Source organism: Adiantum capillus-veneris, chromosome 14 (assembly GCF_014529385.1).
Source record: "Adiantum capillus-veneris isolate H3 chromosome 14, ASM1452938v2, whole genome shotgun sequence".
NCBI lineage: Eukaryota > Viridiplantae > Streptophyta > Polypodiopsida > Polypodiales > Pteridaceae > Adiantum > Adiantum capillus-veneris.
Window position 1 is genome coordinate 91,284,850 of NC_140944.1, and position 27,878 is coordinate 91,312,727.

The window sequence follows — 27,878 nt, forward strand, 5'->3', positions numbered from 1 at the left end:
CACCATCCTCTCACTAGGACACACCTGTCCCTAAGCCTCTACACTCAAAATCCTAGCTCTAAACCCATCTGCAAAAAACACGTATCAAGATAGAGCCGAATTCTGAAAGTGCTCGAAACTGAAATCTATGAGTACCTATGCGTAGCTTATGTTGCCACGATTCTAATGAATACATACACGCAGAAAACAGACATTGTTTGATATACTTAAAGCGGAAAATAGCTTGTAGATGTCTGTGTGGGCACGCTCGCTTCGTTCCGCGAGAAATGCTTGGCATTGTCGCATAGATCTTACGGAGGCTAGCGTGATGGTGCAATCGGATCCACAATGTGATGAACGAGCGGGGAGTTGCGTCAGGATGAAGCTCACGCTCAATCTCTTCCTCTCTCACACACAGTAGACGACAGCACTAAACCTTGATTATGATTGAGTTCTCCTTTCAAAAATGACCTAGGTACCTTATATACTAAGTCTACCTTAGGTTAACCAAAAATAGAGCTTAAGGGGTAAAATGGCTTTGTATGTACAATCCGGAAGTTCCATTGCACCCCACTTCTACAACTAGACTAACTACTTATTAAAAATGATGTTTTAACCATAATTCATGGCATTTCATAATTCTCAGAGAATAATGATTGTTGAGTTATGTCGTATTGTCTACCCGCTGATCAATAGAGAGTGCAACCCCAAACTGTGTAGAATATGCACACAAGATGATATATATAGAGAGGGGACCCATGGCTATATTTAGACATGCTTCACATATAATCTCAACAAGAAATATTGTATACAATCAAAACACATTGAATATAAGCTCTTGAATTTAATAATTACAATCTTGATTTTTTTCTCAAGCTATATTGAATCTGTATAGTCATTGTTTTGTTCTAAGTTTGTGTATTGTTGTTTTTCTCTATCTGATCTTTCATATTTATTATAAGGTTCTCTTGAATTTTTTCTATAGTGCATTGTAATATACCGACATTCAACTCACCTTCATCTTCATTTTGACAATCATACACCCAGGTAAGAATTTCTTTATTGTAACTAGCACTTTTGATGTAAAGAAATATCTTTTCATTGCAAAACATGTAAACTAATTTTTCAGCTCCTTTTGCCAATAATCTTTTTCAAATAGTGATATAGATATACTTTTACATACTCCATTTTCTCTCTAAGCTCAGATTTGTTGCACATTACACCAAAACGTTCATTGCAAGAGGGCATAGAGTTGAGTAGTGCTCACCGCCAAAATCATGGTTTCTCTTTTGTCATTGACTATACAAAATCATTCGCAAAAGGTCCTTCTTTCAGTCTAAATTCACTCACCTCTTTTATGCAATCAATTTGATCTTGAATATTAGACTATAACGTATTGACTACGTGATAGAAATCCTTGACCACCTTTGTATTTGACATTAGGTCTAAATTCCAATACTCCAGATCGAGCATGCAAGCCACACTATGGAATGGACTATGAGCACTTTTCCACCTTGCATGAAAGTACTTCAGACAAAATTCTTCGTTGTTTTGCAGAGAATGGTATTCACCACTCCTTCTCTACTATAGACTCTTTTAACTCCTCAGGACTTTCTAAGCTTTGTTGAACTAACCACCAATTCATCCACACTTTGTCCATGTTTGGTGCCTTTTGATCAAGGCTGCAAATTGAGAATATAACGGGCATCATTACGTGGTATGCATCCATCACACTCTTCCATCAAGTAACCTTGTTTATGGATCAAAGCTAGGGGAAATATGGGTGGTCTAATGTATGAAGTGTGACCCATTGGATTCCTCCCAAGCAGTAATACATTGGCGTTGTAGAAAAGCTTCATTCACTTGGGAGTCTATTGAGGGATCATGTAGCAAGTGTAATGCATCCCAACTCCAAAACCACTTCTTTATGTCTTGCATCCATCCCGTGCTCAAGATCTTGATTTTATGCATCTTCAAAACCTTTTTTCTTGCTTCCCATGCAATTGTAGGAAGTCGATGTGAAGAGTTTTGACGCATCTTTAGCATCTACTCCACAATCCTTTCCATGCCCATAGCCTCAATTGGAAGAGATCCCGACTCAAGAACTAGGAGCATATATGGTGTTTGTTCCTTAACTTGGAGGAAGTTTGTAAGAAAACAATTTTGGACATTCTTAAACTCTTTCCAAGTAGACTTTGAAATTCTCTTGCCCCCCACTTCAACTCCATTAAGAAGAACCGCCAATGCCACCAATGTGTCAAAAAAGTACTTCTTGAGAGCCACCCACTTGATGTTTCCCACATCACACATGTTATCAAATGCATAGTATGCTCTCTTTTTTGCTCATAAATGACACATAGCACATTCATGCCATAGCACAACGCATAGCACATTCATGCATCAAAGAGAGAGAGAGAGAGAGAGAGAGAGAGAGAGAGAGAGAGAGAGAGATGGCCATAGTGTGTATATAACACAAAAAGATTCTCCCCACTACTCTAATGCCCCACCTCCCAGGAAAGGAAGTTAGAGCTACTGAGTAAGGGTGTGGGATCAAGAATGTATGGGTGAGTATGGTCTTCTCTCTTCAAGAAGAACGCGCTTTTGTAATTAAGACCAATACACGAGCTTCTGAATTTTTCACGTTGTTGGGCGCATTTCTGACACCCCTTTTTTTGTAAATTTGTACATACAGACATGACGCCCGATGTCAAAAGTGTGTGTGAGCTTTTGTTTTGCGGGGTTTTTAGCTTGCTTTAGCAAGCACATGTACATGCATTGCAAGTCGCTAGTCTAGTGACAGTTATCGGGCTACTGTAAGTGCCTGTGAGTGAATGTTTTGAAGGGAGACTTGTATATAACTAAAACTCATGTAAAAACTGAAAAATGTTCAGTCAAACATCAGAAATTTGCAGGTTTTGGGTCGTTGTGGCTTCTTGATGTTTTTCGATGCAGTTTTTTCCCCTTGACTAGCCTTCCTACGTGTAGTCGGGCCATGGAAGCTTGCTGTTCGTGCCAATTTTGCACATAGAGGTACATAGAATTGAAATTTGTGGTCTTCAAAGATTTTGTTTCAGAAAATGCAGAGAACTTTTGAGGCTTGAAAGCATCCCTTTTGGAGTTGTGGTTTGGGAGATACAGTTTATTTCCCACAACGCACAGGATATGGCATCTTGTAGGCTGTTTGGTGTATAGGTTGTGGAAGCTCTCTTGTTTGGAGATGTGTGTACACTTCAAAATTGTGTTTCTGAAGAGTTATTTGGTGAAGGTGAAATCTCTTTCTCTCAAGTGCATTGGTCGGCGTGTGTTGTAAATCCATGCCGAGGTAAGTGCGTCCTAATTTTCATGATGGTCTTTTGGGTGGGCGTGTGCTTGTAAATTCCCAAGAGATCACTTGCCTTTGAGTTGTGGTTTTGTTGAGGTTCTTTTGACACCGTTTGTGGTGCTGATCTTGTGTCTTCAACGCTCTTGGGAGACATTTCTATAGAGGTGCCCCTTGCTCTTGTTTTTCCAACAACGTGTTGTCATACATTGGCTTTATAGCTCGGTTTGTACCAATGTGCTTAGTAACGTTACCAACCCAAAATCTCACCTTAAACATGTTGCTGAGTACAATGATATTAATAGACCCTCACCTTTAGACATCTCACTAACAAGCTCAGTTTATACCAATGATATTGGTAGCATTATGAACCCAGGGGAGAACAAAATCTCTATTGCCAATTAGGAGTATCATGCATACTGCTACTATATCTTGCTTAGAAGAGAGCTTACAAGAAAGAAGGAGATGTTAGCAAGTAAATGAGAACAACAATTGATCAAAGTCTTGCTCTATTTATTACAATATTGGTTATAAACTCTTAACTCTTCATACCGTGGTAACTCACCCAATCCACCATTTCGTTGTAGATTATGTGATGATGTGTATTGATTATAAACTCTTATCACTTACTGTGGTAACTCACCCAGTCCATCATTTTGTTATAGATTATGTGATGATGTGCATTGCTATTGTATCTTGATTAGAACAGAAAAGGCATAGATCTAAATAATCAAGTGAGATCATAAAAAATTTCCATGCCATTTGCATTCTCAATGTTGAAGTTAATGTTAAAGACAAAAACAAGAATTGAGATAGGTGGATGAAAAGAGAGAGATTGGGGTTTTGGTGGGTGTCTTTTTTTTTTTGGGGGGGGGCGGTGTTGGGGGCAGTCTTTTTTAGCAATAGTGCCCCTATGGTGCATATGAGTGCATCCAATGGTTTGCAGGTTCCTGAACTGTGATTGTACATACATGATATCTCATAGTGGAAACCAAGAAGTACTAAATTTTCTTTACTTTCGAGGGAAGGATTGCAATACAATAGTGGAGGCCAGGCTTCTTTTAACTGCAGTAATGCACGTGTCACATACTAGCTATATCATTATCCCTTATTGTCTCTCCCTTGTGTGTGCACACGCACGTACATGCGCACACGCGTGCACACACACATGCACACACATAGCATCATAACCATGGCTTCAACATTGGTGGGACCACGGAATTGAGACTGAGCAAGTGCCGTTGACCTTTGAGATGCATAAAGTTCCCTGAGATTCATCAAGTGCCCTCAATCTCTTCCTTGCTCACAAGCTTGTTTTCAAGAGTTGTGAGCTTGTTCTCAATGCTTATGCATATTGCATCCCTTAAATTCACATATGCTAGCACTGATGTATATCCCTCTTGCACACACATGTCAAAACTCCTTCTCTTTGACATACACACACATGCGCATGTGCACATAAAGCTGGCATGGTGGTCCATGATTGTTTGCAATAGACATGGTGGTTCATTGCACACGCACGCGCGCAGACACACACACACATGCAGCAATTCATCTTTTTAGCACGTTTGACTCTTGATCACCATAGACTGTTGAGTACTAAGGAAGTAAGCACCAAACACATGAAACCATGAACGGGATCCCACCTAGAGGTAGGGGCATCTACACCTACTCATTATATTTTATCATTTTTGAAACAATGCTTATCTGATGCATATTGCTAATACCCTTTGTTTTGATTTCTTAAAGAATTACTTGCTTTTTGTTCTGATTTTATAGACACACTTCAACATCCACTTCTAGAGTAAGGTTATGGTAGACCCCATTTGTATCCATTAGCATCAATATTAACATGGTTGTTATACTAACCATAGTAGTGGTTTGGTGAATGAAAGATGTTGAGTAGTATGGTTTCTATCTTGTTTGGGTTTCTTAACATAACTACATGCTTTTTATTCTTGCTTGTGATAACATGGACTAATAGTGTGATCATAGAGAACTTTTCAGTAAAAAAAATGTTTACCTTCAACCTTCTATATGAGGATATCTTGTGCCCTGGCATTGTGTGGGATTATTTGAAAACATGATATGAACATAAACAAAATGCTAACAGAATTTTTGAGATTTGGTACGTGTACACACATAGTGTCTAATCATAAGTTTACTTGATCTCTCCTTATTTGTTATTCTCTTTGTAATTTTTGACACCGATAGCAAGGAAAAGGGGTCATTGAAACATATCTTCCTAAGTAATGCTAGTACTAATGTGCGTGTGTTTCTTAATAGATGGTGATAGGTAAGAGTCTCCTTCCTTGTGATTACAATGGCAACTGCATCAGTAGAAACATGTCATCATTCATAAATGGATTTTGATTCGTGACATTATGGGAATGTCTTTTAAATTTTTTGTTCTTCGATGATAATTGTGTAAAAACTCAATGAATCTAATTGGTCAATTTATAAAGTATATTTTGTATCTTTTTGAAAAGTTCAACTCTCTTTTTTTGTACATACATATGATCTAGCTCAGTGCCATTGTATTGGTCAATAGGTTTTGCATGTCAAATTGTTGTCAGGTAATGAATCATAAACGCAAGCCTAGACTCTCTCTCTCTCTCTCTCTCTCTCTCTCTCTCTCTCTCTCTCTCTCTCTCTCTCTCTCTCTCTCTCTCTCTCTCTCTCTCTCTCTCTCTCTCTCTCTCTCTCACACACACACACACACACACACACACACACACACACTCAAATGCAAACGTGGAGACCCTGCAAAATTAGAGATGAAGTTGTAATTTAGTGGGTGGGACCAAAACTTATTAAATTTCACAAAATTTATGGCTAAATGTGCTGGCAAGAAGGAAAAGCAGTAGTCCCATTGTCATCCCTTCATGCCAACAAACTAAAATGAAGTAGGAGATCCATGTCTTTGGAGAACGAATTTTCATGCCAAGAAAAAAATTGTCCATAAAAGTGATGCCCATCTCCACACATGAGAGTCATGCTAGGGCCTTAATGATGCGATGGTGATGATTGAAGAGTTCAAATAGTGGAGCTATGACAACTTGTAACGATCCAAATTACCACATTTCCATTAATTGTAAGAGCATGCTAATCTCCGAGAGATGATCTACTCAACTCACCCATAGATGCTTGAACATATCTCCCCATCCACACTTTGCACCATGGTAGTGATCCATCTTAGCATCCAACCCCTTTGCTGTGAGACATGACATTGGGGCATTTGGGAAGTGTTCTCCATTGTTGCACACTTTGCTCCTTGCGATCAGTAGTCTTAACTTCATACCCTACTTGAGTGCTCCACTTTACTCATGTTTGAAGTTTCTTTCTTCACATTTCTAACCTTCTAGTAGCTACTTCATGGATGCTCAATTGCCATCGTCATATTCAAAAAATTCAAGGATCGAGTCGCTGATCATCTCAACATAGAGTATTTGACATGTTTGATTTGATCCACAGGTCATATTATAACCTTTGATGAAGATAAAACTCTCTCTCTCTATCTCTCCATATATATATATATATATATATATATATATATATATATATATATATATATATATATATATATATATATATATATATTGGTTTCATTGGATCTCTAGGAGCCTCCTCCTTGTTAAGTATGGAGCCTGATTTACCCCTTGTAATTTTCTATGGTAAAAATGCACATATGTAAGGCCCCCATTATGAGGAGAAGCTATCGTGCGGGAAGAAAAATCACTCGCCGGAAATAAAAATCACTCGTTGGAAACAAAAAATGTTAACACCCAGTCTCGATCCATGATGTAAATACGGAATTCCCTCACGATGACTTAGAGGAGGAAATTTACATGCTTCAACCAAAGGGGTATGAAGTAAAAGGTAAGGAGAAAATGGTGTGCAGATTAAAGAAGAGCTTGTATGGTTTAAAGTGAGCATCAAGACAAAGGTACTTGAAGTTTGATTGATGGATGCTGGCTCATGGATTCACAAGATGCAACTCGGATCACTGTGTCTACACGAAGAACTTGGGAGATGAAAATTTCATCATCCGAATGTTGTATGTTGATGATATGCTGATTGGAAGTGCTAACATGCAGGACATCAAAGACCTAAAAGAGGAGTTGTCTAAATATTTTTCAATGAAAGATTTAGGTGCTGCAAAGAGGATACTTGGTATGAAAATATCAAGGGAGAGGACGAAGAAGACAATAAAGCTATCTGAAGATGATTACATCAAGAAGGTACTAGAAAGGTTTGCATTGCAAAATGCAAAAACGGTTTCTACACCTTTGGCTGGTCACTTTAAACTAACCAAGGATATGTGTCCAAAGACAAAAGAGGAGATAGCATATATGTCTAAAGTTCCATATGTTGCAGCGGTAGGTTCTCTAATGTATGCTATGGTCTGGACAAGGCGAGATATTGCACATGCAGTGGGAGTTGTGAGTAGGTTCATGGACAACCCAGGTAAAGAGCATTGGCAAGCTGTGAAGTGGATACTTAGGTATCTAAAAGGGACAACAACAAATGCTTTGTATTTTGGAGGAACTGATATTTTTCTAGAAGGGTATGCTCATGCAGATATGGCCGGTGACAAAGATACTCTAAGAAGCACTACTGGCTATGTCTTCACGGTTGGAGGCACAACAACAAGCTGGGATTCAAAGCTCAAAAAGTGGCCTCACTTTCTAGCACGGAAGCAGAGTATGTCGCAATGAAGGAGGCAAGCAAAGAAATTATGTGGCTTCAGAGATTCTTAGAAGAGCTTGGAATCAAACAAGACAATTGTGTCTTGTATAGTGATAGCCAAAGTGCTATCCACATTGCAAAGAAATCAGCCTTTCAATCAAGGACAAAGCACATTGAGGTGAGATGTCACTTCATACGCACTCTTTTGGAAGAGCGACAACTAAAGCTACGAAAGGTGCATAAAAGTGAAAATCCTGCAGACATGTTGACAAAGGTCGTGAACAAAGAGAAGTTGAGCTTTTGCTCATCTTCAATCGACACTCAAGGATAAGAAGCCGGGATGGAAAGCAGTCACATGTTTGGTCTGGAGATCAGTCTCCAAGTTCCTCCTTGTTAAGTCTGGAGCCTGATTTACCCCTTGTAATTTTCTATGGTAAAAACGCACATTTGTAAGGGCCCCATTATGAGAAGAAGCCATCGGGCGTGAAAAAAAATCACTCGCCGAAAACCAAAAATTTTAACACCCAGTCTGGAGCCTAAAAATCACTCGCCCAGAAATAAAAAACACTCATCGGAATATTCTTTTTTTCCGGAATATAATGGTCGGACGGCGGCCGGAAAATGACCGGTCGGTTGGCCGGTGGCTGGTAGTCAATGGCCGGTGGCCGGTGGCCGAATTCAAAAGCGGACTTGTCTTCCCAAGGGCGGCCACGCATGGGTGGATTGGAGGGTCCGATTTGAACTTATCTACAGAAGGGCGGCTATACATGGTTGCTTCTCATGAGAGAGGGCAGTCCTTTTGGCCTATAAAAGGAGGCCATTTCTACACACATTACATAGTGTGAAGTTGATGCAACAAGGTGGGTGTGAGGAGGTGAGAATGAAGCAAGGCAGGAGCTCTATTAAGGGTATAATCCCTTTGTAACCTACTTCTTGTTTGAAGTACTAAAGCCATTAAGTGATTGCTTTCGCGTGGATGTAGCCCACTCTGGGTGAACCACGTGCATCGTGTGTACTCTCTCTCTCTCTCTCTACTCTGTAATCTCTTGTGTGTGTAAATTATTTCTCTCCATTAAGTAATCTACTCAAATATCTATTTAGCTACGTCATATTTCCTAACACTCCTCACGTATAAACAATGCTAGATTCACACAATAAGACATGTAGGGGTGAAACTAAATGAGCTCTTGACAAGTGCAAGACAACTTCTCAAACCTACAGAGGTGCATCACGAAGGGAGGTATGTGGGTAAATGTTACGCTCCCATTCCCACAATGCATAACTACTCGAGGACCTGCTCATGTGCCATTTCGAAGTGCAAGAGAGGGATTGAGTGTGATAGAGGTGTTGTATTGTGCCTGGTGGGTGCCTACATGATGTGCAAGGGAACCTGTTGGTGCAAGACTTGGGTTTACGCTTCCATGGTGGTTACCATATGTTTATATACGACATATGATGATTACAGTTTTTGAGATACATCATAATCAAGGCTTAGTATGTTAAAAATATATAGGGATGATTAGAGAGTGGTATAGAAAGTAAAACCCCAAAACAAGTCCAATGGGATATCCTATAAGCAAGGCCCAAAAGGATGCAAAGCTACCTACCCAATCTATAAATGACCAAGTCTATTGCTCATCAACATATGGTTTTGATCCGATGTCTGTAAGGCGTGGCTTATTAATTGAGAAAGTTACTGGCAAGGGGGTTCCACACAAGCTTGAGTTACCTTCAAAGTAGGTGCAGTTGAACCTGGTGTTCAAGTTGTTTGTTGTGGGAATGGGCCCTTGCATCTGGTTGTGTGACAATTGTACCACGGAGAGTCCCCCAATTGTCCAAGCTCTTCCGGAATGTTTCCTGTGAGGTTGTTATAAGAGAGGTCTAGTGCATCTACATTGTGGAGTTTTCCAAGACTCTTTGGAATTTTCCCTAGATTGTGGTTATGTGAAAGGTTGAGATGAGTGAGGCCAACAAGCTCACCAAAGCTTTCTGCATTTTCCCCCTTTAAGTAGTTCATAGAGATGTCAAAGGAAATTCTAGTGTTGAGTATTTGAGGGAGAATCTGATAGTTTCCCTTCATGGTTTGGGGTACTTCCTCATAGAGTGTGGTTTGTTTTGAGTTGTTGTTTTGATCTTGCTTGAAGTAGTCAAGATGGATATTGTAGCTGAGCGTACAAGATGACCCTAGCAACGACGACTTAAACAGCTAAGGGCTTCCAATGTCACTAATATGAAAGTACTTGTTAATCGGCTTCAACAATTACCACTTGCTATAAGAAAGCACTCAAAACCAATCAAAACTTGGCTATGATACCAATTTAGACAGGATGACATAGAGGTGAGCAATACCAAGGAAACGGACGAAGTAGTACAAAAGCCTTAGTGGATTTATCAAGGCTAATTACAAGCTTTGTAGGGATAACACAGAAGATTACAAGGCTCGTAAGGTCGCTCTATGTGATAAGCTCTTAGCTCTGGATGAAAGGTCCCCTTTTCCTTTGAGTTCTCTTTTATTTATAGTAGAGGGGTCTGGGTTGCTTCGAGCATAAACTAGATAAGTGCGGGTAGCCTTTACAAGTGTCGTTCTACAGGGTATCCAACACATATTAGCTTTAGTGAGTGTGGAGTGTGAATATCTTTACATGTGTCATCTAGACAGAAAACGTACCACATCAGTGAGAGTAGCTTTAGTGAGTGTGGAGTGCGAATATCTTTATAGGTGTCAACTAAACAGATTTAGTGAGGGGATTTATATAAAAGTACAGCATTGTTTTAGTCACTGCTGAGATTGTATCCTTTTTAGCAATGGAGTGTGACATCATGGCTTAGGTTTCTTTGATGCGAGATAGTAAATCGGCAATGTTATTTTTGCAACCAGGCATGTATTCATAAGTCACATCAAAATGGCTTAGTTTGTATGCCCATCTGTAGATACGAGCATTCCCCACTTTTCCTGCATTTTTTTCATGGAGGAATTTATTGAAATGCTTCAAATCACTTCTTAGGGTGAATGGCAATCCTAATAAGAATAATTAGAATGAGAGCACAACATTCACACCAGCTAGAAGTTCTCTTTGGATTGAATGATACCGCTGCTCAGCATCCTTGAATCTTCCAGAAGCCCATCTACAAATGATAGGGGTATCATTAACTTTTTCACACAATATTCCTCCCCATGCCTCCTCAAATGCATCTGATATACAATAAGAGGATTATTCGTAGGAGTTTGTAAGGGAGGTAGTTTCTGGAAAATAGCCTTTATCTTGTGCACAACCACAGACAAATTCTCATACCAAGAATTATGCTTTTATTCAGCACATGCTCAAGTATGAAATTATGTCTATATCTTGCATGTGACTTGAAAACTTATCTTTGAAGTGTATTCTATTGTTTTGTAACACCAAGTGCTAACACTTCGGTTTTATAAACATAAACAAGGCCATCTCTACAAAAAGATATAATCATTTTATGATTTTTTTGGCAAAACAGCTTCAAATTTCACAAAAAATATTGTCTTAGAACTTACTAAAATTCTCTCCATATAGATTGTATTTTGATATGGAGAAAAATCCAGTGTTTTCTTTCCCTCATAAACAATCTATGGTAGAAGAAAGGTGTTAAAAACTTCTTTTTAGCTTGACAAATAAATTGCCAAAACTTGGTAGAAAAACAGGACACTTAAGTGTCCAATTATAGAACTAGTGTTAATGAATGGTGATAGGTGAGAGTCTCCTTCCTTGTGATTACAATGGCGACTGCTTCAGTAGAAACATGTCATCATTCATAAATGGATTTTGATTCGTGACATTATGGGAATGTCCTTTAAGTTTATTGCTCTTCCATGATAATTGTGTAAAAAACTCAATGAATATAATTTGTCAATTTACAAAGTATATTTTGTATCTTTTTGCAAAGTTTAATTCTCTTTTTTGTACATACATATGATCTAGTTCAATGCCATTGTATTGTTGCATGTCAATAGTTTTTGCATGTCAAATTGTTGTCAGGTAATGAATCATAAACGCACGCCTAGAGACTCTCTCTCTCTCTCTCTCTCTCTCTCTCTCACACACACACACACACACACACACACACACTCTCTCTCTCTCTCTCTCTCTCTCTCTCTAATGCAAACGTGGAGACCTTGCAAAATTAGAGATAAAGTTGAAACTTAGTGGGTGGGACCAAAACTTATTAAATTTCACGACATTTATGGCTAAATGTGCTGGCAAGAAGGAAGAGCAGTAGTCCCATCATCATCCCTTCATGCCAACAAACTAAAATGAAGTAGGAGATCCATGTCTTTGGAGAATGAATTTTCATACCAAGAAAAAAATTGTCCATAAAAGTGTTGCCCCATCTCCACACATGAGAGAGTCATGCTAGGGACTTAATGACACAATGGTGATGATTGAAGAGTTTAAATAGTGGAGTTATGACAACTTGTAATGGTCCAAATTACCACATTGCCACCAATTGTACGAGCATGCTAATCTCTAAGAGACAATGTACTCAACTCACCCATAGATGCTTGAACATATCTCCCCATCCGTACTTTGCACCTTGGCAGTGATCGATCTTAACACCCACCCCCTTTGCTGTGAGACATCACATTGGGGCATTTGGGAAGTGTTCTCCATTCTTGCACTCTTTGCTCCTTGTGATCAGTAGTCTTAACTTCATACCCTACTTGAGTGCTCCACTCCACCTTCTAGTGGCTACTTCATGGATGCTTAATTCCCATCCTCATATCCAAAAAATTCAAGCATCGAGTCTCTAATCATCTCAACATAGAGCATTTGACATGTTTGATTTGGTCCACATGTCATACTCTAACCTTTGATGAAGATAAAACTCTCTCTCTCTCTCTCTATCTATCTCTCCATATAATATATATATATATATATATATATTGGTTTCACTGGCTCTCTGGGAGCCTCCTCCTCAGGTATAAACAATGCTAGATTCACACAATAAGACATGTAGGGGTGAAAATAAATGAGCTCTTGACAAGTGCAAGACGACTTCTCCAACCTAGAGAGGTGTGGCAAGAAGAGAGGTGTGTGGGTAAAGGTTACGCTCCCATTCCCACAACGCATAACTACTCGAGGACCTGCTCATGTGCCATTGCGAAGTGCAAGAGATCAATTGAGTGTGATAGAGGTGTTGTATTGTGCCTAGTGGGTGCCTACATCATATGCAAGGGAGCCGGTTGGTGAAAGACTTGGGTTTCCCACAACGCATAACTACTCGAGGACCTGCTCATGTGCCATTGCGAAGTGCAAGAGATCAATTGAGTGTGATAGAGGTGTTGTATTGTGCCTAGTGGGTGCCTACATCATATGCAAGGGAGCCGGTTGGGGAAAGACTTGGGTTTACGTTGCCATGGTGAGTACCATATAACTATATACGACATATGATGATTACATTTTTTGAGATACATAATAATCAAGGCTTAGTATGTTAAAATTATATTGGGATGATTCGAGAGCTGTATAGAAAGTAAAACCCCAAAACAAGTCCAATGGGATATCCTATAAGCAAGGCCCAAAAGGATGCAAAGCTACCTCTGGGCCTCCAGGAGGACCACGATCATTCCACTCGATGTCCTGCACATGCAAAAGGTTATTTATTTAGTCCAGTGTCCTAAAAAAGAAATAATTAGAAATAATTACCCTCTAAGTGATCAAGTTGATACAGGTCGCGTATCAGATGATGACTGGGTTTCTATGTATACGAAGGCTTTGAAATTACGCAAAACCAACAAGGTGATGTTTTGTCATAAGTCACAGAGAGTAATTCAAATTTCTTTTCTTCTTACATTCAAATTTTTATGCAATGGTTTATTGCCAACCATACAATTTAAAAGCAGTTAATGACAAAGATAAGCCTTTTATCTTGATCATTCAAGATGACTGGATGCTGCAAATGGCCAAGCGATTCTCTACAAATAACGCAGGGGCTATTGACTATGGTACCTTTATATGCTGCAATGGTGCCAAACCAGCAAGGTGTTGGCCTACGAATTTGGTTCATGCTGTGTACGACCGATCCTGGTTGTCATCATGACGTCATTGCTTTAAAGTTGACATTTACTGTAGTCATAGAGAGGATGGGCCACATTCGTCTATCAGCTATTGTGATTGATAAGTCACAACAAGAACTAGAGGCTATATGGAAGGTCGTGGATGAAGACCCGCATAGCTGGAGTATTGACGTCAATGGAAAAAAGTATCAAGTTGCATGCCGTGTTCTACTTTTTTGGTTCCATACTAAAAAAGCATGGGTGCAGAATCTCTTACCTTAGATATTATACTTCTAAGTTACTTTAGTGTAACTATTTGATGTATTTAAAAAAAAATGATGTACAACATATGTATGTTTGTTTTGATATGTAGGTTCCAAAGGAGTTAAGGGACGATGTTTATAATGATTTGTCAAACTTAATGCATTGTGCAACAGAATCGGATTTTGAAGGCAGATTTCAAGAGATTTTGGTGAGATATTCACCATACACAAATATAGTTCGTTATGTCACTAATGGATGGTGTGGGGGGGATTGCATATGGAGAACCCGATGGCCAAGGTTTGGATGAATGTTTAGACATGGCAATGTTGACACCACAAACTTGGTGGAGCGCTTATGGAAATATATTAAATATACTCTTTTGGATGCTCGGACTAATCGATCTATCTTGGAGCTCTTGCATGTGCTTGTGGGTGACTCCAAGTCTAGAAGTTGCATGAGTGGTACCCTCTTGAGATTCTTTCAACAAAAGCAAGAAATAGGTAATTTGTTCTCTTTCTTGATTGACGCAAATTATACGTTGAAGGTTTGGATTCATGTCTAACTCATGGTTTGCATGGTAGCTGGCTCTGGGCGATATGGCATTCGGGGGGGGGACAAAGATGTAGACAACAAAAATGCTTGAAGGGGAGAGAATTTTGCAAAGGTTTCAAAGCACACCATCTAGCTTTTAGGTTATGAATGAAGGGTCATTTCTCTTCATGATTCAAAGTACCACAAATGAGAGTATATGGTATTATGTGAGCTTGCAAAGAAATTATTGTGATTGTCCGGATTGGAGCAGCCAATGTAAGCATCTTAATGGTGTTCGAATGATAGTACTGACTCACTTTCCTCGTTTGAAAGAATTTCTACATGGTGCACATGAAGACGCATTCAACATCTACAAAGATGCCATGCTTCATGATTTTGAAGCGCATGAAAGTGACAATGATATACAAGAGAGGGAAGATGATGTGGTGAATCTCATCAACCACCTCAAGGATGCACTATCAACTATACAGAAAAAGGTGTATTCCAAGGATCCCAATGAGATTGAAGTCATCAGGCAACAGTTGCAAAACATGAAAGGGACACTCTCAACATTTGTGATCCCTACAAAGATTGATCTCCCTACCACAGGAAGTATTAGACAAATACAGGCCCACGTTACAGCAACTTGGCTTGGTCATGGTGTACCACTAGTCCACACAAATGAAGAACAACAAAGCATAGATCTCGATGGAACTATCCAACCTTCCAAACCATTGCGTCAAACGGTCCAACTCAGACGCAAGCCCCAAAGGGGTAGATCTCGTGTCTGTTCTGATAAACGGCCCCATATTTGGTGTCCACATTGCTACACCAAGACCTTGCTATTGGATTCCCAAATCACACCCACATGTCACACGTGTCATGATCTCCTCCCAGTAAAGCCTATGCACACCAAAGAAAATGTCATACAATCTCTAGTGGGTCAAGTGATTCGCGTTTGTAATGAAGCTGAGAGTTTTGGGGGGGTGATCTCTTCTTTCCAATCTGGTGGTGCAGAAGATGTTGAGTATTGCTTTACACTCACCCGAGAAAATGGGGAACAACTACTTGGCATCAAAGCTTCCATCGTCAGAATGCTACTTTTGTATTCCTCTAGTCGAAGCCATGTAATGACGTATTTATGACAATTCTATTTCAAGCTTCTTTTTATACAAGCGGTAAATTTGACGAGTTTTATTCAATTTTGATTTAAACTAAACATTATTCGTGTGTTGAGATTATGTTAATGGCAAACAAATCTAAATTTCTAACTCTGCCATAAAAGTAATCTCTGCACAATGTGTAGAGATTACTTTTTCTCCAGAGAGTATCAATTAGCAACTCTCTACAAAAAAGTAATCTCAACACATTGTACTGAGATTACTGTTTTTCCAAGTAGTGGCAAACAGATCAAAATTTCTTACTCACTGAAAAAAGAAACTCAGCACATTGTGTCGAGAATAATTTTTTTCCCGAGAGTTAGAAATTTTGTTATGTTTGCCACTACCTGGAAAAAAAGTAATCTCAGCACAATGTGTTGAGATTTTTTGTTTTACAGAGAGTTGCTAATTGATACTCTTTGGAGAAAAAGTAATCTCTGCACATTGTGTTGAGATTACTTATTTTCTCGAGAGTTAGAAATTTTGATCTGTTTCACTACCTGGAAAAAAAGTAATCTCAACCCAATGTGTTGAGATTACTTTTTTTAGAGAGAGTTGCTAATTGATACTCTCTAGAGAAAAAATAATATCTACACATTGTGTCGATATTACTTATTTTCTTAAGGGTTAGAAATTTTGATCTATTTACCATAAAAGTAATCTCAAATGTGGCGAGGTTAGTTTTATGGCACAATGGAATGTGAGTTGTTTCTGAAGTTAAGTGACAAGTTGGACACATAGTGACATTTATACCAAAGCAAGGAGTGAGTATGGACATTCATACTACTAAAGTAGACACTTGATTGTTGATAGGTGGAGATCTTTCTCTAATTATACCTACTATAACTAGAGGTGGAGATCTTGCTCTAATTATACTTACTATATCTTAGTCATCATGTGGTTTACAGATCATGTATATTGTTTTTCATACACAATTTATCTTCAAGATCTATGATTCTTATTTTTGTGGTTGGAGTTTACGTATTGTGGTAAATCTCTGACATGAGACGACTTAGGTATGAACATAAGCACCTAATATGTTGTTAGAGGTTAACAATACAAAAAGCTATAGAGACTTGACAATGATGAAAACAAACCAGGCTCTGATGCCAAGTGACAAGCATGGAATCTACATGTGAACATAGTGTGCATGTGTGTACGTCTCAAAGCCAATCTTGAGACTTTAGTCGTCACAAGTTCCCCATGGGACACATAGGAATTACATCGGATTAAAAGCTTCCTCTTTATGTTTATTGACCTTTTGCATAGCATAGCCTTTGCTTTAGCATAAGATACTCAAAAATATCACGAGACTGGGTTCTACAAATAGAAAAAGAATAAGATATGACCCTGAACAACCTAGATATCTGTTGAAAATTCTATAAAAAAGTGTCCCATAAGCCTGAATGGATTAATCAAGTCTAGACATGACAAGAAAATATCCAATGTAAGTAAGATTCTGAGCATTGCAACCTGTTGCAAATTACAACACACACAAAAACGCTATAGAGACTTGACAATGATGAAAACAAACCAGGCTCTGATGCCGAGTGACAAGCATGGAATCTACATGCATATGTGCACATAGTGTGCCTGTGTGTACGTGTATGTGTCAGATTTAGCTCAAGACACTCAATGCCAATCTTGAGACTTCACTCGTCACAAGTTCTTGATGGGGCACATAGGACTTACATCGGAATAAAAGATTCCTCTTTATGTAAATTCACCTTTTACATATCATAGCCTTGCTTTAGCATAAGATACTCAAAAATATCATGAGACTAGGTTCTACAAACAACAAAAGAATAAGATATGACCTTGAACAACCCAGATATCTGTTGAAAATTCTATAAAAAAGTGTCCCATAAGCCTAAGTGGATTAATCAAGTCCAAACATGACAATATCCCATGTAAGTAAGAATCTCAGCATTGCAGCCTGCTGCAAATTACAACACACACAAAAAAAGACAAATTCCATCAACATCTTTCTTCCGTGCTGATGTCTTCATTCATGGCATCTGCTCATTTAAGACGGACAAAAGTAATTTCTGAATCCAAGTTCAACAGCAAGCAGGCACCTCCTTGTTGCATTTCATAGCCTCCCCAAGGAAGAGAGGCACCAAGACCAAAAGATGCACCATTAACAACACCAACAGTCATCTCCAGCCAAGTATCAACGTATTGTGGGTGCGCGCACACACACACACACCACAAAAAACAATTGATATAAATCTCATTCAAAAGAGCAAAAATTTAAAGTAACCATCTCTCGAGTTGCACGTTTTTATCTCCTTATTCGCTACACACACACACACACACACACACACACACACACACACACACACATGCAAAGCAATTTAAAATCAATGGCTATAATGAATATCAAACAGAAAAAAGCTGCACTGTGCAATCAAGAAATCATCGCAACACATTTTGCATCCTGCTGAAAGCCATCACAAAAAAACCTCAAAACGTGTTTAATATAACCTTCCACACTGCTTCATTAAGAGATTCCTTAGCTAGGCAAAAGCCAAGGCCCAACGGACATTGCAATGTCAAGAACACGCACATTGAGCTCCATTGACATGTCCAAAATCAAGATGACTCAATAAAGAGACAAAGACTCGACTCAAGCAAAAGCAGCAGCCCATAGCAAAGATACTCTGAAGAGAACTGGCTATTCATGCTATCTCTAGCACCATACATGTGCGTCCCTGATACATCATGCCCGTACATAAGAGATATCACAACAATTTTCTCTTGATATTCACATCGATACAAAGTGGACCAAAATGTAGATATAGACAAGATTTGTTGACATAATCATCTATACAAAGTAGCCCATGACAACTTCCAAAGTTTTCCATTAATACAAAAAAAGGTGAGCACAAAAAAGACCTAAACCATGGCCTATCCAAGTGTGACCTCACCCAAAGCCTTATTCAACCAGGCATTGAGTTTCTGTCTCGTGAACTCGACCTCTTCATGTGCAAACCAATTTTTTTTTTAACTGAAAAAAAAAACACAAAGCATTAGAAAGCAAAAAAGTAATGAGAGTTAACACTATAATGAGTGCTTAAATTAAGACCATCAATTACCAAATTTCCTTGAGGCTTTTGATCTTTAAGAGTAGTCTTTATCAATTTTAGTCTTTATCAACACTATAGCCAACAAACATGTGTATAAGTCAACAACAGAAAATTCAGTACACAATGTAATAGGACACAATACTAAATTGCACCCTAAACCTGTGCAGTGAGGAGTTCGGAAGCTTCCGGAGGATCTTCAAGTTCTTCTTTGACTTGAAGGTTTGAACAATGGTTACTAAACTTCTTTAGTACTCTTCAAACACAAGCAATCGATTAATTGAAATTATGCAAACAATTTGACCATTATGTTTGAAGCAAAAACAATGCATACCTAGACACATGTGGTAAGAGTCTTTCTATGCAGACAATTGAAAGTGAGTCAAAGAGAAGTATAGCTGATCGTCGTGGAGAAAGAGTAGGTATGCATATGAGATGGGCATTGTAAAATGCCACAAGAACCCAATGTGATCTATATAAAGAACACACATTTATACTTGAATCTAGGACAGTTTTGATACTACGATAATACATAAAAGTAAAACATCCATACCCATCCAAAACGGGGAAGAAGGTAAATATGTGAGATCCTAAATCAGGTGTCCCAAAGAAATTGCTTTAGAAACGTATGATCTCCTATAGCACGCTCAGAGACAAATGGGAATTATAAATTGTCTACCCACCACACAGCTGAGAGAACATCGGGCGGCAATATGCTTTCCATCCACCTACGAAGCATGAGATACACAAGTGAACAAAGCAAAAAAATTAAAATTTTACTTAGGCATAAATTTTTTTTCCTCACATCGCAAAAAGGTTTATTGTCTTTGTTGAAGCCTCAAGATCTAAAACATCGTCAATGACATGGGCATCTAACCCCGACTCAAGCCCAGCTTGTGAAGACCGCAAACAAAAGTAACTCCCTTCGTTAGTAACACACCTATCCAAGAACTGATCCATATTGTAGTGATCGATCTCACACACAAGGCGATCATGAATGGTCTCGACATGTGCAAAGCTAGAGGTCGATGATGAAACCGGCTATAATAACAATCAAATTATAACTTGAAATAAATGTAAAAAAATTTCACTATAAAGAGAACAAAAGTGTGTAGTTAAGGAAAGTAAACTTTTGATGGCAGACTCATCATTTGAAACTTTAATGCCCTCTTTTTCATCCCTCTCATATCCTCTCGATGAATGTCAGCATCATGTGGAACTCCATTAGCGCGAGGTTTGTACCCGCGCTTAATTTTTTCGTCTTACTTTGCTATCCTACATGGCATGTCTACTTCCCATGCAGACTTTTCTGCTTCAATCCATGCCTCTTCCCACTCTATCTGTGATTTTCCTTCTTTGTCAAAGACTCTTTCCCACTCTTTCGTTCCACGCACTTGTAAGTCTTTGTGAAACTTTCTTCGTGCCGCCCTAACTTTATATGCAATATCTCCAAACCTTATAATGCATTAGCGTTTAGATTTAGGAGACACTGGTCATGGTGACCGTTCACTGGTTTTAGGTCGCCCTATTTGGTGCTCTGGAATGTGAGTATTTGTGATTTTTGCACATTCTTTAGATGCATAATAAGAAGACATCACCTTTAGTAAGAAACCTTTTGGTCAATACATGTTTGTGATGCATGACACTCACGAATAACCTTCCCATTTGCTCCCATAACCTCAATGAATGGAGACAAGTCTTGACAATGAAACAAAAAACAACATTCAATTTTTCTAATCCCTATTACATGCTTCAAAAGCCCCATATCTCCAAAGACACACGCAATTTACGTCGACATTGTGTGGAATTCTTAGAAAAGTGAGCTCGTAGACATACCTAATGATTTGCCATTTTATTGTAGAAGTACTATACCCTAGACTTCCCTTGAGTTGAAGCCGCAAATATTGTAATCTCTGCACACCTTTGAAATTACTCACAATCGACCCACACCTTTGATGTAGTCTTTGCACACCTATGACAGATTTCAGTAGTAATGCAAGAAAGGAATTACACTGCACACATTTGCAATTACTCACAATCGACCCACACCTTTGAAATTACATTGCATACCTTCGAAATTACTAACAATCGACCCATACCTTTGATGTAACCTCTGCACACCTATGGCAGATTTTAGTAGTAATGCAAGACCCCTACACCCTGCACACATTTGAAAGTTTGACCATAAGTGAGGATGGGCAAGCTCTACTCACGAATCCGGACCTGTATGGAGAGGCAAGCAAGTTTACAAAGAGCTACTCACCTAGTTTTTTAGACCTGGTTTGAGTGAGCAAGGATTACAAACAGGTGATCTCGCACCTGGCTTGCAAACTTTTTCATGAGCAAAGCAATGTTGGTATAATTCGTGAGCAGAGCAGTTTTTCATGAGCAGGGCAAAGCCTTGAGTGTAATTCCTTTCACTGGTTGGTATATCACGCACTAACGCACAGTGTAGCAGGTTAGCAGAACGCGCTGGCTAGTAGGAAGTGCAGCATAGAAGGTAATCTTGGCTCTGCTCAGGTCGCGAGGCTCTGTTCAGGTCGCGAGGCTCTTTTGAGGTCGCACAGGCTATGCAGCAGCAGGTCGTGCAGGTTAGCAGGTCAAGCAGGAAGACTCGGTAGAGCTTTGCACGCAAGCTTTCATATTTGGGCACACAGAGCTATGCGTCATAACTGGAATGCATGCCCGTCGCTTTCCCTCTATAAGACTCTGCGTCCCCAAAATTCTAAATTCTCTTGAATCAAAATGAACGGCTTATTTTATCACCACCATAGATCCCTTGAGTTGGACCCCGTGTTACATATATACAAGGGAGGAGGAGGGAGTTAGGACTCGAGAGGGAGGGGGGTTTGGTGCAATGGAAACGGCATGTGAGGACGTATGAATGGTTAGTGCCAGTGTCCCTAGTAATGATGATACAAGCTGGCATGCATGACTTTGTCATGTAGCTGGTTGAGGCGGGCCAACTGTAGGGCGGGAGCAGGAAAATGTGTTTGAAAGCTAGCTAGCATGTACACGTTCCCGCCAGCAAGAGGACCGAGGTGGAACGACTTCTTAAAAATACATATATGGTTAAAACAGAAAATATCCAAAGACTATTCACCAAAAGCTTTTAGCAATTAATGGGAAAAAGGACAACATTGAAAATCTCCCAGGTTTTAGTGACAATTTTGGGGGTTTTACCTGTTTGTGCACTAAATTTCTCCAAATTTGATCGGTTTCCATCAAGGTGACCCTCCAGACTCCAGATTAGCAGGCAATTTTCAATTTCTGCCCTTTAAAAATACACTAAATACTGGTTTTCTGCAAACACTATATGAAAACTTGATGATAATGTATAGATACTCCACTTCCCGATATTTGCCAAGAGGGAGGATTTCATTCCACAAGTCTACTACTCTCCATTAGGGCTTGCAAAATACATTTGTATTTTCCTACCCAATGAAGAAAATTATTACAGGCTTCGTCTCTCGACCCTTACATAGATAGTGATGACAATATATAACATACATAGACATAGAGATGTACATACGTCAACGTGGCATTTAAACTGCAAAGGCGGTATGTACTATTGGCATCAGCATCCAATATTCTCAAAGTTTGAAACTTCCATCTCGCTCAAAGAACTCATAATACCCTCAAAAAGCATAGTGATGACAATATATAACATACATAGACATAGAGATGTACATACGTCAACGTGGCATTTAAACTGCAAAGGCGGTATGTACTATTGGCATCAGCATCCAATATTCTCAAAGTTTGAAACTTCCATCTCGCTCAAAGAACTCATAATACCCTCAAAAAGCATGACTCAAGAAAGACCAAGGTTTAGTGAAATTCTACACAATTTACCTCTTACTTTTAAATTTGAACGTGATATCTTGTTCAAATAAATGCCTAAACATTCATGTGGCCTCTCAACGATATGCATTGTTGAGAGAGGATGTTGATGACAACATACAATATAGACAAAAACATACATATTTTTGGTATCTATAGTTGATGACAACATACAATATAGACAAAGCTAAACATGTCTTAGCTCCTTATATACTGCATCCTACTTGATAGCTACATATATAGATTCTGGTAGGTAAGCACTACTAGCTATTATTGGCATTGTCCTTTGAAATTCTTGAAGTTCAAAACTTATCTACGCGTAATATTATATATGCATCCATGAATATAATAGTAGATATTGAGTTATATAAGTGATATTCATATAGAGAAACATTCTAGTACGTCACATTATTAATATCATCATTCAAGGTGTGATATGCACCTATCATATATATATAATAATAGATATCCAATTATATGAGTGATATTCATACCCTATTCATATAGAGTCACATTATTAGAGTTACATTACTAGTATTTATATATTGTCATATATATGATATATAGTTGATATTAGATACATGCACCAATTATATTTTACTATCTACATCTTGTCAAGTGGATAACGACCGAATATCCTTGCTCAAGGTATACAAGTTATATATAGAGGTAGATAGACATACATATTTTAGGTATCTATAGTTGATCATGACGACATACAATACATAGACAAAGAGGAATATCTCTTAGTTGCTTATATCCATCATCCTACTTGATAGCTACATCTATAGATTCAAAGCTAAATAGTAGAAAATACTTTGGTAGATAAGCATTGCTAGCTATTATTGGCATTGTCGTTTGATATTCTCCAAGAACAAAACTTCTCTAGGGGTAATATGCATCCTTGAATATAATAATAGATATCGAGTTATATAAGTGATATTCATATAGAGTAACAATGGAGTCACATATATATTAATATCATGATTCAAGGGGTGTTATGCATCTATGGCTATATATAACAATAGATCTCCAATTATATAATTGATATTCATATATAGTCACATTATTAGAGTTACATTATTAATATTTATATCCTGTTAATTATATATATCATATATAATGGATAACAAATACGTGTACCAACTATATTTTACTTATACCTATATATGTCGTCTTACTAGATAGCTACATATGTAGAGTCAAATATAGAAAAAGATACTTGCAGATAGATTATATAAATAGATAGATATTGGTACTCCCGTAGATAGATAGTTAAAGATGTATATGCGTCAGCTGGCCTCTGAAATGAAAATGCTAGTGGTATGTACTATTGGCATCGTCATCCGATGTTCTCAAAGTTTGAAACTTCCTTCTCGCTCAAAGAACTCATATGGTATCGATTCATCATAGCATGCCATAGTAAATGATACCCTCAAAAAGCATGACTCAAGAAAGACCTTGCAATTCCACACAATTTACCTCTTAATTTTAAATTTGAATGTGAGATCTTGTTCATATATAAGCCTAAACATTCATGTGGCCTCTCAATCAATATGCATTGTTGAGAGTGGATGGCATGGGTATCATCATTCAAGGAGTGACACAATATGGCATACAATGTAGACATAGAGATACATATTTTAGGTATCAATAGTTGATGACGACATTCAATATAGACAAAAAGATACATATATTAGGTATCTATAGTTGATGACAACATTCAATATAGACAAAATGGTTTATATATTAGGTATCTATAGTTGATGACAACATAAAACTTATCTACGGGTAATATTATACATTCATATAGAGCAACATTAGAGTCACATTGTTAATATCATCATTCAGGGGTTAAAATGCAGCCATGGATAGATATAATAATAGATATCCAATTATATGAGTGATATCCATACCCTATTCATATAGAGGCACATTATTAGAGTTACATTACTAATATATATATGTTGTCATGTATACCATATATAGTGGATAATAGATACATGCACCAATTATATTTTACTATCTATATCCTCTCAAATGGATATGGACCGATATCCTAGCTCAAGATATACAAGTTATACATAGAGATAGATAGACATACATATTTTAGGTACCTATAGTTGATCATGAAGACATACAATATCGACAAAGAGAATCATGTCTTAGCTCATTATATCCGTCATCCTACTTGATAGCTACATATATAGATTCAAAGATATATAGCAGAAAATACTTTGGCAAATAAGCATTGCTAGCTATTATTGGCATTGTCATTTGATATTTTCCAAGCACAAAACTTCTCTAGGGGTAATATGCATCCATATGGATATAATAATAGATATCGAGTTCTATAAGTGATGTTCATATAGAGTAACATTAGAGTCACATATTTACGAATATCATCATTCAATGGGTATTATGCATCCATGGATATATATAATAATAGGTATCCAACTATATATGATATTTGTATAGAGTCACATTATTAGAGTTACATTATTAATGTCTATATCTTGTTATATGTATCATATATAGTGGATGTGTATCAATTATAATTTACTTATATCTATAAGCTGCTGCTAGCTATGATTGGCATTGTCGATAGAAATTCTTTCAGTTCAAAACTTATCTAGCGTGTAATATTATATATGCATCCATGACTATAATTATAATAGATATCGAGTTATATAAGTGATATTCATATAGAGTAACATTAGAGTCACATATTTATTAACATCATCATTCAAGGGGTATTATGCAACCATGGATATATATAATAATAGGTATCCAACTATATATGATATTTGTATAGAGTCACATTATTAGAGTTACATTATTAATGTCTATATCTTGTTATATGTATCATATATAGTGGATGTGTATCAATTATAATTTACTTATATCTATAAGTTGCTGCTAGCTATGATTGGCATTGTCGATAGAAATTCTTTCAGTTCAAAACTTATCTAGCATGTAATATTATATATGCATCCATGACTATAATTATAATAGATATCGAGTTATATAAGTGATATTCATATAGAGTAACATTAGAGTCACATATTTATTAACATCATCATTCAAGGGGTATTATGCAACCATGGATATATATAATAATAGGTATCCAATTATATACATCATATTCATATAGAGTTACATTATTAGTATCCATATCTTGTTAAATATATCATATAATATAGTGGATGTGTACCAATTATAATTTATATATATCTATAAGCCGCTGCTAGCTATGATTGGCATTGTCGTCGAAAATTCTTGCAATTCAAAACTTATCTAGCGGATAATATTATATATGCATCCATGACTATAATTATTATAGATATCAAGCTATAAAAGTGTTATTCATTTAGAGTAACATTAGAGTCCCATTATTAATATCATTGTTCAAGGGATAATATGCAGCCATGGATATATATAATAATAAAATATTGGATATATATTATATTGTAGCTACTTGATAGCTACATATATAGATTCAAAGATAGCAAAAAATACTTTGGCAGATAAGTATTGCAAGCTATTATTGGCATTGTCGTCTAATATTCTCCAAGCATAAAACTTCTCTAGGGGTAATATTTTACTATATATATCTTGTCAAATGGATATCGACCTATATCCTAGCTCAAAATATACAAGTTATACACTTAAGATGCTCAAGGCATCTGAGAATTATTTTGTGCAGGTAGGATAGAAGTAGAAACAAATCATACATTCAAAAGCTAATACAAGTGTGCTTAGATATCGGCAGGTATCACTGTGCATTGCTAGCAGTATGGCATACATAGACATAGAGATACATATTTTAGGTATCTATATTTTAGATACATATCCAATTATACGTGTACCAATTTGTGAAAATTCCAAACCCCCCTCAAATTTTAAAAATTTCCAATACACCTCCAATTTTTTGTCATAAATTCCCAAAATGCCTCTCAAATTTTCCAAAATTCCCTAAATACTCCTGGTTGTGAGATTAAATTTCTCCAAACATAAAAAAGTTTGTAACTTTTCATAAGAAGACTAATTGTCTATCAATACAAGATGCTAAAACTAGAATTTGATTTGGTTATGTAGGCTTCCGAGATGAATTGCTTCATTATATTTAAACATAATTGCCCTCTTTTGCGAGGTAATTTGAGACCAATTACATGCTAAGCACTCAAAAAAGGATCTCAATTGTCAAAAAAGAATATTAGGAAATCTTCAAAAATCCAACCAAAATGCATACAAGGGTATTTTTGGATTTTTTGAAATTTGAGGGGTCTTTTGGGAATTTCCACAAATTAGAGGGGTATTTATGTAATTTTCCCTTCCTGTAGCTGCCAAGAGTCAAGAGTGCAAACGCTAGCAAGTGGTTACACTTCTATATTCTCCATCGTTCATGCCTACTACATGTGGAACCGCTCTCAACGCTCTTAAATCCCGCGGTCCCACCTCCCTCCCTCTCTCTCTCTCTCACACACACACACACACGCACGCACACACACACACACACACACACACAAACACACAAACACACGCACAGACTGCGACTCTGCGAGGCCCATGGTCAGTACAAGCTACAATGCGCGCATAATTATTCATATCTGGGACAGCGATGAGGCCCTGAATTCTCATCTCAGCCTAGCGCCATTCGTAGAAGTCTGGTTCTCCTGCTAGTGATCCGACAGTCCGACTCCTGCTAGGGCTCTCCCGCCACACTAGCATGGTAGCTCAAAGTAGCCAAAAATATACTATGGATGCGCCCATGCTTCTTGCAGCTAATTACGAACAGTGTGGCCCTCTTCCTCTTCAATTATTAAGCTCCTTGCTATAGTAAATCTCCTCTATCGCATTTTTAGTGAGCCTTCCTCCATCTGTGAGCTCTTCTCCATGCCGTACAGTTGTCATAATCTATCGAACCCAGCTACTACAGCTCCTGCTCCTCCCTACTGGGGCCCCCATAGCCACACCCTTGG

At 37.8% G+C, this 27,878-nt stretch overlaps 1 pseudogene; it reads right to left on the reverse strand.

Annotated features, from left to right (window-relative positions):
• Positions 1-19,209: 19,209 nt before the first annotated feature.
• On the reverse strand, positions 19,210-27,537 carry LOC147442756 (uncharacterized; annotated as a pseudogene).
• Positions 27,538-27,878: the final 341 nt, after the last annotated feature.